A 15,529-nucleotide genomic window follows, 5' to 3' on the forward strand; every position below is an offset into this window, starting at 1 on the left:
AGGTGTCACAGAGGAGTGCTACTGAGCATGGCGATATATATTTAAAACCAGAGACAGAACATGAAACACAGACAGAGCTCAGTGCACGTCCAGTGAAACCTATACACGGTACAGTGACTAAATATATATGTATAGATATCTATTAAATAAAATGGTCTTTTAGTTTAACATTTTGGCCAAAGTGTTGTAAGCCCCTGAGCACTACACGGCAGACCACATCTCAAGGGTCCCTAACACTAATATAAATTCTTAATAACCTGTGCATTACCAGGAAGAATGATTTATAGTTGCATAGTTCTAAGTCTGATTGAAGCTTTTATTCACCTGTACATTACCAGGAAAAGCACTCTGTATTAAATTTGTCACAATCATACTGCAAGCAAACAAGTTCCCCTGAGAGTGGGAGATGTTTACAAGTTTGTTTGTAATTGGTACAGGTTTTATTTTCTCATTGCACCGTTTAGATCCACAAAGGTGCTAAAGAAATGTAATAAGCTCATACAAGTTAAATGCGTTCACCACAGATTCCAGTTGAAACAAAAGGCTTTTTGGCTCAGTGGTGGAGGACATTGTATCACCTCAATACTGTACATACTTCCATTTATCTTCCACTGACTTGCATTTGGATAAGGAAATGTTTAGTGTGGAGTAAATACATATGTAATGCCAAATTAAGCACAACACTGCTGAAAACTAGCCAGTAAGAAACTACAGTGAAACACCTTATACATTTACAGCACGTTGTGGAGTATTTAGCCAGTGAAACCCTCTGATATAAAGTATGGTATATAGTACTAATCATTTCTTCACATCCAAACTTTTTCTAATGGAAATATTTTGGGCAAAAACGAATGTAATAGCCCATTTGATATGAAACATAACGTTATATATTTTTGTCTTTTCATCCAAGAACAAAGTAGGCCCAAAGGGAACATTTAAAGACCAGTATTACAGCGAATTTAACCTAGAATGCACAGGTTCATCTTGTGACAAATGAATCCTACATTAGTCTGTCTTTTCAATAATTGGATTAGTCTGAATGCAAATTGATTTGTAATCCCATTCATATAACATTGTATATCAGTGTTTTATTTATTAGCTTTCATTCATAAAATACACATTTATATTATATTTTATCACTCAATGCTTCTGTAATCTCTTCCATTATCTATGTATTTTGTGTTGTGCTGGAATGTAGTGTACACTGTACTAAAGAAACGTCTTCAGAACTCAAAGATTCAAGAATACTGTGCAGCGTGTGACTTGATAAGATGAATGTATTATGGTTTTTATTTAAATGTGGCAATGTAAAAAACGCCATACGTAGATTTTTTTTTTAAGGCTCTGTAAAAAAAATCCAAAGAAAGACAAATTTAATTTTGCTGTCTGAGCACAGAGTGATAAAGTGACTTACCCTATATAAAAAGCTGTTGACATTTACAACTTGGTTCAAATACAAATACAATGCCATTCTACTACCACCAGTATTTTTTTTATTTTTTTTCCCCATACTGGTAATGAATAGAATGATTTCTTTATTATGCTATCATAAAAGTGTGTTTCTTTTGTTTGTTTTTTAATACCGTGACAGTGGGCATTGTAAAGGGCCGATTCAATAAACTATGAAGCAATGGCAGTTTTTGGCCAAAATCGCAACGTGCCCGGCCTTTTTCTGAGTTTATTGAATCAAGCCCCTAAGCATTACAGACTTTCTGTTTTCATCTCCAGTCGGAGAGAACGTGAGGGGAGCACTTAGATCCCTGAGCCCTGGAGCAGTGCTGTTTCAGATTTATAAGGGTTATAAAGATGTAGGTAGAGATTGATCCATGCAATTTATCACATAAATTATTTGGAATTCAGTGCCGGCACATAAAAATATTTCCAGCTTGCTGATCCAGTTGACCTCCCGAAAACCCCTTTTGTTCTCATGGATTTTTAAGTGGTTGGAATCTCTTGAGAGAAACACACTGAATCCCACTTACATCAACTTCCAGTTCAAAGATTACACGCTGCAGCACAACTTTGTACATCCAAGTTACATTGGAAGTATCTCCCTTTTTCAGGAAATTCAACTACACACCCACATTCTTCTGCGTCCTTCTGGGTATTTGTTATTTCTGTAGCTCTGCGGCCCTGTGCTTCCTCCTGTTTTATTGCTCTCCATTCATTATTCTTACTGTGTTTTATGATTCCATAAATTATTCTGCAGAAACAGGCAGAGGGAATGGCTCGATTTTCTTTATTTGCAAGAGCATAAGGATCGCAGATTCCTCTGTGATGGTCGATTTTGACTTTCCCTTTTTAGACACTCTCCTTTAGAAAATGAAAACTGCATTAGATTGTAGGGCAAATGATGAATAAATATTGCAGAATATGGACATCACTGGATATATTGTGTACAGGTGTAATAGGTTTCACTGTTCCCCTGATACAGCCCTAACGACGGTCCCAGTTGGAATGATGTTATAACCCAAGAAATAAATCTTTCAGTAATTTTTTTTCCAGGGTCCGCTGCCTTCCTACTTTCTCCCAGATACTTCAACATACACAGGGATGCCAGAGAATATCACAGTTTTCATACACTGGTAATGCTACCTAGAAAATACTGTAGGATGCCAGGGCCTACTTCAACAAAGGTAACAGTTAGGCGCTATGGGGGTGATTCCCTAAGCAGTGATAACTGCTTTTAAGTGTGATAAACGCCCTTTAATTGCGATAATGGCAATTGATTATTTCAGGGGGTTTTTGGTGTTTGCTTTTTAATAGAGGATTATTTTTGGTATTTTGATTTTGACTGATGGTGTTTATTTTGTGCTTTCTTTTTTTTATTGATTTTGTTTTGGTATCTTTAATTGTTAATTTGGTGTTTAATTGATATTTTCTTAATTGAATGGTGGTAATGTTGTTGTGTTTACTTGCTTATTGTTGTTTATTTGGTGATTGTTTTGAATGCATTGGATATTGTTTTTGATTGTTTATTTTTAGGTTGACCATTGACTGGCATAGTGTTAAATCATGCCCATATTATATGGGCATGATGTACCCACTGTGCCAATCAATTGTTTTCTTGGCATTTGTTATGTTTAGTTTGCTATGTAATGTGTTTTATTTTGGGCTTGTTTTTGTTTACTTCACTATTTATTGCTATAGTGGTAAATCAGGCCCATATTATATAGGCATAATGTACCCATTGTACAAATGAATGGGTGCAGGGTGGTGGAAGTAGCCTGGGGAGAGTGGGTAGGCCTCCTGCGTGTGTAGTGGGGGATGGTGGGTTAACACCTTAATTACTCTAGCGGTTACTAACCGCAAAGGTGATTAAGGGGTTAGGGGACATTAGATTGTATTTTTGATTGCATTGTTTGTGGCAATGGAGGACATGGACGGTGATGAGGATGAAAACAGCCCTCAGCCTGACAGGGTTGAGTGCAAGTTTTATTTACTTTATTTCTGCTTATTAATGTTTTATTTTAAATGGGCAAATGCATTATTATCCAGATTCGGCCCGGGGGTTCACTAAATGGCAGTCAGTGCAGCAGAAGAGGACCAAAAATGCAAAGTTCTGTGGGGAAGATCATGTGACCAGGCAGTCACTAGATACAATTAGTGCATAGCTAGAGAGAGGGTAGGGCTGAAAAGGGGTGTGCCAGAGCCTGTTTCAGAAGAGTTAGAAGATGTGACTTTGTAAATGGTTGCAATAGAAACAAGAAAATGCCTGTTACATCATAAAACATTAAAAATGTCATTCGGAATTGTTTATAAAAAATGGTACAAGTATTTTCTCATAGTACAGAACTGATTTATTTAAAAAAAAATAACACACATATAGGATATTACTTGAAATGCAGCTTTAAAAAAGAATTTGCCGTTAAAAAATAATAATGCATATTTCCCCCTTAGGTGGGAAGCAGAGGGTCTCTGGGGCTGTACCACGGTCATTTCTACTGATAGACAGTGATTCATAGAAACCGGAGAGTTGTTTGACAGGCTATGTTGTTGCTTCTTGATTGCTGCTTGGTAGTACAATCTGTGTATGAATCTAGTGTTGTTGATTTCACACAAACATAATGTAATAAGATAAATCTTGCTCTATGTTTCCTAGTGCTCATATACTCCTATGACACAATGGATTAATGTTATTCTAGTATGTAAGGTAATGAGCAGGACGTGACAAAGGGGATCATACTCAGTTTATATCATTATTGCGTGCAGATATCAAATATCTGACTTTCCATTTGAAAAATAAATAAATCATCTATTTTATACATTTGTGTCTTTCATTTTGCTCATAACTCCTTTAGCTCACGCCCTGCACAGTCAAGTGGAGCTGGGAGGTAAGAGAGTGGAGTTTAAAATTATTATTATTATCTAGTTTTCTACTACAGTTTTGTTAAATCTTAAAAAGTCTAATATTAGTTACAGTATTATGCAGTTAAACTGTTGATTTATATGTTGTACTTAATCCAGAAATGCTTTATGGAGGTTAATTAAGTTTGTAGATAGTGGCTGGTGCATATATGCTGAATAATTCACTATTCTATGGCACATACTGTACAATAGGTCCATATTTTTGCCTTACTGTGTATACTGATAATGGCTCACTATAGAAGTACAACAAAACATTTCTAAATCGTTTTCAAGTTAAAAATGTAGGACAATGCAAATAATACATTTAAAGCAGCAGAACATGCAACACTGTAAAAAATTTTTTTTACAGGATTGAAGCCTGGGGGACCCCAGAGCTGACCCCCATTAATTTCAGCTCCGGGAACCCCCTGCTTCCCAAGATACTGACCTCTGTAGGGGATTCCGGTACCTCTTTGGAGTTTAAATGTCCAGGTCATGCGGGAAAATAGGAAGCTACAACAGATGACATCACGGCTTCCTATTGGCCCACGTCACACAGGACATTTAAATGCTGCCATTTCGTTAGACACACAATTTCCCTTGTAGACAGTAGGGGGGCACAGATCAATATGTTGTATACAGTATGTGGAAAAATATTACATAGTGTATGTAACAGGGTCTTATCCCTGTTTAAATAAAGCAGCTTCAGAGCTCTGAGAATCCAACAGAGAGATAGTTGATTGCAGCCACTCAATTACTAGTCTCCACTTGGACTAATGAGAGCTCTGTAAAAAGTCTCATTTGAGACACAGGAGAGATATTCATTAGTTCACAATTGGGCTGACACAGGAAAGCAGAGAAGCCTGCACACAGACACTGTCTTGAGCACAAAGGCTGTGCTGAGATCAAGACACCCAGACACCTATATTTCCTAGACACAGAGAACCCAGGAACCTGCCAGAGACTGAGATGGAGGGCCACCTGATTAAGGTACCTCCTGAGACTTTGGGGTGATAGGCTGGTAATGGGAATATCCCTCCAGTCCTGCAGATAGGGCCTGGGGAAGTAAGTTAGCCCTTACAAAGGAATAGGGGTTTGTTATTTTATTGATTTTGTATGTTTTGCCTAGATAAATGAACAGGCTCAATAAATTCAAGATATAATTTCACCCCAAAACAGTCTCCATTTGCATACCTCTGCACACATCTCTTACAGAGTAATACAGTTTTTTTTAACAATGGTGGTGTTTCTCTGTGGTGAAGTGTTCTAAAGAATGGGAATGCTTGTCAAACACTCTGTTTTACAGAATCCATTTATTGCCTCATCTCCATCGCGCTGAGTGACATCATCCAGCAAGGAGAGGACGGAATAAGATTGCCCCATTCTACATATTTGCCACAGTTTTGGAGATGCACTTTATTTTGGGGGGGAAAAGTGAGTTCCCATTCTATAGAACACTTCACCACATAGAAACACCACCAATGTTAAAAAAAAAAAAAAAAAACTTGATTGCACTATACTATATGTTTTTTTCCCCCACATATACAACATATTGATCTGCGCTCCCCTACGGTCTACAAACATCCTTCACAGAGGGAACACTACGTTCCTTGAAAGGGTTTGGAGCAGCATTTATTAACACTTTTGTCAACACTTTTTTGCACAATTGTCACTATTATATGTATTGATATTTCACGTTTTTTCACCTTATTAATATTGTCACATTCACTGTCATCACTTCCTCCTTTGAGCGCCTTTTTCTTTTACTACACAAGTTCCCTGCCTGCAGAGATACCAGCACCCCCTACAGAGGTGTCTCTGGAAGCAGGGGGTGCCTTCAGGTGAAATTAACACATTTGAGCTCCGCAGACGCTGGGCTTCAATCCTGTAATAATAAAAATGCAGTGCTGCATGTGTTTCTGCTTTAACTTCATTCTACTGATGTATACAGTACAATATTACTGTCCAAGTGAATCACTACTTACATTCTAATTTTGGCACCTGAGGCATATAGAGTTCAAGTGACCTGCCCAGTGCTGCAATGAGTTGTTATTGGGACTTGAATTGGAATCTTCCATTGAGCTGAGTTCAGCGCCTTAAGGACAAGACCACTTCACCTTCTCCTTGCAAGATAAATGTAGGTTCATGAACAAAACAAAAAGTGTGGCATGTTTGTGCGTGATGATGGAACCAGCAATTATTGCAGGTGCAGCACATAACAAATAATTTTGATAATTGAGCACCCAGATGCCAGAAAATATATTTAAATGCCATTAATGATTTATGTCTTCTTTTACTATCTTTATTGAATTAATAATGAGAATTCTCATTGAATATTTGGTGGCAGGCTGATGCAAAAAAAAAGTTGTACAATTAATGTGATGCTTGAATTAAATCCTCGTGAGCTTTTTTGACATCAACACATTTATTGGGGTTAGCATTTGCTTTCATTCTTGATGCTGGATGCATATGCTCCAACATGAAACTCACGAATGTACATGTAACATACCCATGTTTAAAGTCGAGGAAAAAAAAAGTGAAATAAAATGGGATCACCATCATCATCAGACAATGTGAGCTAAACCCAAGTTCAGTGTCAATTAAAATGTATTAAAAAAATGTTAAGGTGTGATTGAAACAGCATCATTTTCATCTCCCTATAGAGGCAATTCAAGCGGTACTTTAAAAATAAATAAAAATGTTTTGTTTTAATATATGCAGCTTTTGATTACCTGTATTGGTAACTAATTACATAAGCTGCCGATCGGTTCGTTCTCCTGTGATCGATCAGGAAAATCCTACTTCCCAGGGTTCACTAAATGGCTGCCTTTCAGCTTCAATCAAACCTTCAGTCAGTGTAACTCAGCAGCTACAATGTATTCTTAAATTACTAAAGTAACATTATCTATTGTTACAGTTTGCAGCTCAGACTAATGGGAACATTAGAAACAAAGTATCACAAACAGGAAAGTGTTGCAAAAATCTTGCACTGCTGGGCAGGTGGGCTAAAACCTGCTAAAGATATCCAAGAATGCGCAGTATATTAAAACTCATTAAAAATGGCATTAAGAGTTCAATTAAAAAAAAGGTAGTACATATTATCCAATACTACAGAACTGCTTTATTGAAGAAAAAAACACCACGTAGATATTGCATTGATTGCACCATTAATGCTTCCTATTTGCTGTTTGACCCATTCAGAGCACATCTTTTTTTTCATCTGTGTTCTAGTAAAAGTCACGTCATCAGCCAAAAATAGTTTGTGGAATATAAATTTCAGGGTGTTAATGTTAACCAGGTAAAAAATTTCTGTGCATGTTTTTCTTACCACGAACAACTGCAAAATGTGTGTAATATATGTAATATTGACACACAAAAAAAAAAACATTAGATAATAGGGGTCCCAAATAGTCTATGACAGACCTGCACAACTCCAGTCCTCGAGGGCCGCAAACAGGCATACTGAGCCACTAATTAAGCCAGCTGTGCTGAAGTAGGGATATCCTGAAAACCTGGCCTGTTTGCGGCCCTCGAGGACTGGAGTTGTGCAGGCCTGGTCCATGATATCTCAGATGAACAAGCATGCATCTAATTAATAATGTATGGCATTAGCATTGATGTAACTCAAATAGGAGAATGCATGGTTTCTCCAGTTTGCATGGAGTTTTAATTCCTGGGTTAACATTAAAAGTAATTTTCTGTTCTTTTGCGATACCCTAATAGGATGACAAAAAACATCTTGAGTTCCACTTGATGTGGAACCGCAAACTGTTCTAAAGATCATATTTATTGTATGTCTTTATTTATATAGCGCCAAAAGTGTACTCAGCGCTTCACAAAGAATACAGTACAGGGAATTATAATAATACAACAAGTGCAGCAAAAATCAGACAATGGGAAAGGAAATCCCTGCCCCAAAGAGCTTACAATCTAAGAGGTTTGAGGGGAAACTTACAGAGACAGCAGGGGAGGGAATAAGTGTTGTAGATGGGTGTGCTTGGCCACAATGGGTGGTATAAGTGACTGTGGGACAATAGCCATGAGTGCAGGCTATTGGGATGCTTGATTTGTGAGGCAAGTTTTAAGGTGTGTCAGTGTTAAATGAAAAGGTTAACACCATTTACAGGGGAAGAGATGCCAGGGAGCCGTGGGTGAGATCAGGTGTGTATCTCTGGCTTCAGGCTTAGGGGAGATCCCCAGCAGCAGGAAGGAGTAGATAGAGGGTGTGAATAGAGGATTTGTGTGGGTCTTTTTTTATTGAGGGTTGTTGGGATAGAGGTGTATAAATAATGGTGCAGTGGGGAGTGGGGAAGTTAGAGAGAACAGGAACATTCACCAATGAGTGAGGAAACAGTAAACAGAAAAAGCAATAGGGAGGGCATAGTGAGATACAGGAAGAGAGATTTCACAGTTATTGGAGGATAGGAAGAGTACAAATAATCACAGCTTTTAGAAAGTAAAGTTCTCACAGTTATAAAGTTGTTGTTCAGAGTCCAGATCTTCCTCCAATCTTCATCTCCAATGTCAACTCCAAGATTAACTCCACACACACTTAAATGTTACACTTTGATGTTTCACAGCCAAGGTATCCTGCCTTAAGTATTCTAAAACACAGTCACATTGACTAACAATTAAGGGAGGGGTCTGCCTAATCAACTCAGACACACCAAATTGTTAATTCAATTTTAGGACCTTGCAAATTGATTGAAGGAGACATACCAATTAATACATTTTAAAATCTGTAGCTATTGATAGTAGTAGCATCCAGCTCACACATAGCAATTAATACATTTTAAAATCTGTAGCTATTGATAGTTTTATAGATAGATTTATTAACATACCAAAACTTAAACACAATCTTCCTGAAGTGACCCACCTTTATATACATATTTTTAGACTAAGACTCTTTTTTTCATCTGGTATTCACTTACTGTATAATAGAAATTCCTTCTGGGCCCCTGTAAGCAACCTTTTGAGCTCACATTCAAGATAAAGCCAATCTAATAGCCATGCCCCACTGCTCCTTCCTTTATGGTAGGGTAGTACATTTAGATTGTACGGGTTCCACGTTTTCAATTCTCCCCTTGAGGACCATACCATGGGTTAGGAATTACCAATGTTTCTCCACACAGGTGAAGGCCCCTAATTTGCATATGAATTTGCTATTGGTTGGTTGTCTAAATAACCCAGACTGGCACACGGGCCTTAGGCTACGGCCCCAGTCACTGCGTGCACGCGCGTGTCGGAGCACCTGGCGGTGTGTGCACCAGTTTCAGCCGCAACTTGTGGTCTGTGGTTGCGTTTCAGGAGATTGCGACGGCATGTGCGCAGCCGCGGCCACTGGGGGCTCAGCCTAAGAGACGTTTCAAAGGTAATTCCCAGCCTCTGTATTGTTATCATTCCTTTAATAATACTGCAAGCATTCCTTAAAAAAACAATATGCTAAATATGTATAACATCCTTCTAGAGCTTTGCTTACTAGAATGATGTTTCCATTGTTAATGCTGATAATGATCTGAGGTTATTGACTTTGGCAGATTTATATAGATGGTTAAGAGCAAAATATGTATATTGTTTTTTAAATATGCATGGTTAAGCTTAAAAAACAAATGTCACCAACTGGCTGGCTCCCAGAGCGTCACATTGGCACACACATTGGCACACACATTGGCACACACATTGGCACACACATTGGCACACACATTGGCACACACATTGGCTTTTCACGGTGTAAGCTTCTGTGCATTCCGATGCGCCTAAAAATGGACAAGGCTTGGCTCCCATGACTATTTCATATTAAAGAATTAGCGTTTTGTGAAATAAACATATTGAAAAAAATAAATAAATATATATATATATATATATATATATATCAAGTGGTTGCAAGTTTTAGCTTCATATTCCTATACAGTACGTAGCACAATAGTAGCTGTACTGTGCCAGACTTACCCGTCTCCTTAGTGTGGCTAATATCCCCCTGCTGGCACAAAACCAGATTCATTCACAGGTATGTACAAATGATCAACTTTGTCACTAATCAAAGGGAAAGAAAAATGGAAGAAAGCTTACAATTAGCACAATAATAATTATACAACAGTTCCACAGCAATATTGTTGCAGCAAATAAAACACAACAAATGCAGTATTGGAGGCCACAGGTAAAAGGATACAGGATGAGGACTCTTTAATCCTATGCTGGTTCCAACACAGGCTGTTCTTATTTTATGCCCCCTGAACTGCTTAGGTTCGCTGCCTTTGGTGTTTGGATATGCTATATCTGCAAGATATAGAGAGCAGGAACTACATGTAGCCACAATGTGGATGGGACCTAACATGGTTTACCTAGCACTATGCTGCTTTAGTCATGTTTTACCAATCTTCTATATACTGCGTCCATGCCCCACAGTCAACTTTCCTGTAACTTCTCCCACAGCTGGTCCCAACTCCCTATAACCTCCCTTATCTGTTTTTAAGCTGACCCTATAACAGGTCTCACGCTGGTCTTCCTATAAAATGTAGCATCACTATCTAGTCTGCACTATTCTCCCCTGGGACTGTGCAGCCAATCTGTCTATCTCGTGGTCCTCGGTGAGTGTCCTGGCCTCCCACTGGATTCTTGGAGAAGTCACTGCTCTCCTTCAGGGCTGTCACATGACCTCTGCCAGTTGGGTTCTCACAGCTCTGTCTTTGCAGCATCCAGGCAGGCCTCACGTATTCAAGGCCCCTGGAGCGATCACTCCTTCTTCTAGAAGATTTGTAACACCGCTCTGGGCTTTTTATTGCTGTCCACGCCTCCTAATGATGACATCACTATTGTCACAGGCTCTTTAGGCTTTCGTTATTTAATAGACTCAGCAAGGACTCTATAACAATACTATAGTTGATTCTGTGCTGCTATGGAATACTGTTTAGTGCCATTAACAAAACTGCAGAGCAGAGATGGAAAGAAGGGAACGGGCAGTGTAGAATGGACTGATACGTGCAAAAGTTACATGGCCAGGAATAGTATGTCATATTGGATTGATAATCTAGAAAGCATGTGTACATTATGTGGATGTACACTTTGTCACCCAATGACAGATATATATTTGCAATAAACATTGATGCATTATATTAGACAGTTATACAATTACACAATCATTCTACCACAGCTATTTGTAAAAAGTTCCCTAAACACATGGAGTGTCTATTGTTTTACTGTAAATTTTTGAAGACAATGAAAAATAATCCAATTCAAAGAAATAAATAGTCATTCAATCTTTCATTATTTAAGGCGAGGAATAGGGTATTCTTGGCATCATCTACGGGTAAGAAATATAGTGCCAAATGTGTTTTATTAACATCTGTTTACTTGAGTGACAGCAGATGACCTTTGGTTAATATCAAATAGCAAATCTCTCTCTCTCTCTCTCTCTCTCTCTCTCTCTCTCTCTCTCTCTCTCTCTCTCTCTCTCTCTCTCTCTCTCTCTCTCTCTCTCTCTCATATTTATATATATATTTATATATATATATATATATATATATATATATATATATATATATATATATATATATAAATCTGTCCAAGTTACAGTTTACATTCTTTCATGTAGCTTGTTTTGTCACTTCGCGTATTCATATTAAATTTCAGGAAAATAGCTCCGTCTAATTCAAGTTAATGAGACTAAAGTCTTATCGGGCACAAGGAAAAGACATCTTTGTATCATCGTCTGACTGCTCAGTTTATCTCTATTCTATCCTTGTCGAATTCCACTTTTAGTCAGTGTTTTAACTTTTTTTTAAATAAAAATATCCCTTGTGAGCACATTCACACGTCTCACACAGGTCTGCAACACTGCCGTTCCCCATTATCTCTTAGCATGGTTGGTATTTTCGCAGGCATACGCTCATAGGGGTTCATGTTAAAATGAATTTGAAGAAAAAGGTGACAGTGTGCTCATTTGCATGTAATTTCCCAGAATCCCTAGCTGTAGTGGAAGCATTAGCATGCAATGCTTCCACTGCAGCTTGGGATTCTGGGAAATGACATGCAAATGAGCACACTGTGTCACCTTTTGCTTCAAATCCATTTTAACATGGACCCTTATGAGCATATGCCTGCCGCAATACCAAGATTTTTAACACCTCCTGGGTTAAAGAAGTGCATAGCCAGTATGTCTTACTATACCAATCCAGACAGAAGCATTTTTTCCCTCAATCTAGAAACAAATAAGACTCTAGTGTAGTACAGCAGGGCCCCGCTTCTCGGCGCTCCGCTTTCCGGCGATCCGCTGATACGGCGGCACCGAGAAGGGGGCCGCCATGTTGAATCTAAAATCGCGCATGCGCAGAACGGGCGGGTGCGCCCGGCGCGCATGCGCAGACCGCAGGTTGCGCGCGCAGCGCATAGGTCGCACATGCGCAGAACGGCAAAAATGCCGGTTTGCGCATGCGCAGTACTGAAAATCGCCGGATCCGCTTTCCGGCGATTTTCACTGTACGGCAGGCCTCTGGAACGGAAACCGCCGTATACCCGGGGCCCTCCTGTACTATACTTCAATACTTTGTGTTGCGAAAAATGGTCTGTCAGTGCTATACATATTTATACAGTAGGAGTCAGTTTTTAGTTCCTATTTATGAGTAATTGTTGCCAGTGTGCTTATAGTGTCAGTTTACCTATTCTTAGTTGAACACAAATAGACAGATATTAAATTGTTCAGTGTTGGAGAAGCCTGGAGCACATTGCAAAGCAACTGGAGGTGTTAAAATGACATGTCTATTTCTGTTTATGCTTTACTATTTAGAACACATCATTATATGATCTTCAGTACTGGAAAAAGCTGGCAATGTTGTTTTCAAACTGCAAACTGTAAACTGTTAATTTAGAGATCATCATTGTATGATTCTTGAATTTGAACCTGGCAGAATGGGTTGGACTTTGACAAGGATTTATTTATCTGCTAATTCGGAACAAGTATAATGTTCATTTTTTTTATATCTGATTTATTGAAATAAGATATACTGGAACATAGACCAAATTCTTCAGCTATTTATGCTCTTACTAAATATAAGAATGAACTATAAACATTACTCAAATATTTGTACTTCTTAATACTCATAACATTTATTGTTTTTATAGCATGTATTGCAGAGAGGAAGAAATTCCCAAAAATGTGCTTTTATGAATAACCCTGTTTGTCATGGCACTATGCATGTTTTCTAGGGGTAGATCGCAATCTGACAGTGATCTGCACGGAAGGGGAGGACATAATCAGTGACATTAAGATCATGTGATTACTCAGAAATTATCACATGACCAGGAAGTGTCGGAGAGGCTTTGGCCATTAAGGTGGCAGGACCCTCCCGCGCTTAAGGTTACCCAGTTCAGGTAATTACAACCTTTCTCTTCACCTAAAAAAAAAAAAAGCGGCCAGTACATACTGCTGGTTTAACCTCTGCATTGCCTTAATGACATACCTGGAATGGCATGGGCCCTGGCACACTGAGTACATCATAGGCAGTCGCTCATTTTCTAGAAGTGATCAGGCCGACCGCTCCGACAGACCGTCCAGCCCGATAGAAATCCCTCTTCTGGCATTTCCGGCATCCAGGAAATGACCTCGCAGTCCCGGAGCTCTGTGATGTGTTTCAATAGTAGATAATTACTAAGAATTGGTTAATACATGTTAAACAAACAATGGTAAAGACAGTGCTTAACTACGCCAACATGATGCTCCACTATATATGTCCAGCTAGTATAATATATGTATTAATATGCTGTATTTACATACAGTACTAGCAGATTCTGATGAGATTACTGAGGTTTAAACACAACCTTAAATATGACTCTAATAAACACTGCAGTGCCTTATCTAAAGGTGCAATTCCCCCAAATATCGCCTATTTTAATATTGAGCTCAATGTGAAGCCCTTCAAATCAAATTGCTCACATGACATCTCCTGCTGTTTATTCTCAGTTTCTCTACTCCACCAGGCAGAACAGAGATGTTTTCAATGCAAACTACAAAGAGGTTTATCAGAAAAGCTGTTTTATCTTAATCTTCTCTTCTTTGCCATCTACTTATATCACTAAGGGGCCTATTCTATAAGCCTCTATAAGCCAATTATCGAGCACTTATCGGCCAAAATGCCTACTGCTATTCAGTAAGCCTCGATAAGTGGGCGAGAAAGGCATAAATCGCCCACATTTTCAGCCGTCAAAAGAAGATCGCCCGGTGAGCGGCGATAAGCTACTTATCGGCAGGTTCTGAAACTCGTGCAGTTCTAGTAGCCTCGATTAGCTTATCAAGGCCTATTGCGGCTCTAGAATGGTGAGTTTCTCACAAAATCCTCCCACCAGGAAAAGTTGGCGTGAGGCTGGTGAGAAGCTGCTGAGAGGCAGCGATCGAGAACGTAGAGGAAAAAATGCATTTTTCTGGCATTAGATTTATGACGGGAGTCTCCGGAGCTGATACCCATTAATAGCAGCACCGGAGACCCCTGGCATGAATCCCATGCTATTCAAATGCATTTACCGCTAAGGCAATAAAAGGGTTAACAACTCCTGCCATGTTTATTGTGGTAGCGGTTGTGGGTGAAGATTGTATTTGGCCCTTGGTGGGTGTTTAGGCCTTGCGGGGGGAGGGTGGGGGTTGTGGGTGGAGTTAACACCTTCATTACCTTAGTGGTTAATAACGTGAGGGTAATTGAGAGGTTAACGAGTAATTGAGAGATTAACCCCTTCCGCTACCCACCCGGTAGGTATAAACACCCACCAAGGGCCAAATGCCACCTTCACCCATTCTCGTTACCCACAATAAATTTTTTCAAACTCAACAACCCTACTACACACCTCCTCTACCCCCAAACACCTCCCCAAATACATACAGTACAATAATGGGCAAAATTACTATTATCCAGATATGGATAATAGTGCATTTGCCCATTATAAAATCAAACATTAGCCAGCCAGCATTAATAAAGTAAATAAAACGTTCAACTAAGGCCACGCTTATAGTGCTGGCGACGGCGACGCGACCGATGACGTCAGCCGTCGCCACCCTCGATAGTTGTAATTTCTTTTTAGCGACGGTCGCCAGTGATGTCACTAAAGGGGGTGGGCCGTGCAATTGGATTGGTATAAAATCAAATAGACCCGGCTACCAATTTTCCAGACACGCAGTTGCGCCGTCGCGCTTACTATA

General features: G+C 39.1%; 1 protein-coding gene and 1 long non-coding RNA gene across 3 annotated transcripts in view; one reads left to right on the forward strand and one right to left on the reverse strand.

Moving 5' to 3' along the window:
* Nucleotides 1–15,529, forward strand: part of ADAMTSL1 (ADAMTS like 1) — a 943,111-nt gene that overhangs the window by 236,694 nt on the left and 690,888 nt on the right. The window lies entirely within an intron of this gene.
* Nucleotides 1,512–13,945, reverse strand: LOC142469726 (uncharacterized). Its single transcript, XR_012789072.1, has 3 exons — nucleotides 13,803–13,945; nucleotides 10,297–10,380; nucleotides 1,512–2,313 (listed from the first exon to the last, which is right to left on the reverse strand). It is a non-coding gene; the product is annotated as an uncharacterized LOC142469726 (long non-coding RNA).

Source organism: Ascaphus truei, chromosome 1 (assembly GCF_040206685.1).
Source record: "Ascaphus truei isolate aAscTru1 chromosome 1, aAscTru1.hap1, whole genome shotgun sequence".
In the NCBI taxonomy this organism is placed as follows: Eukaryota; Metazoa; Chordata; class Amphibia; order Anura; family Ascaphidae; genus Ascaphus; species Ascaphus truei.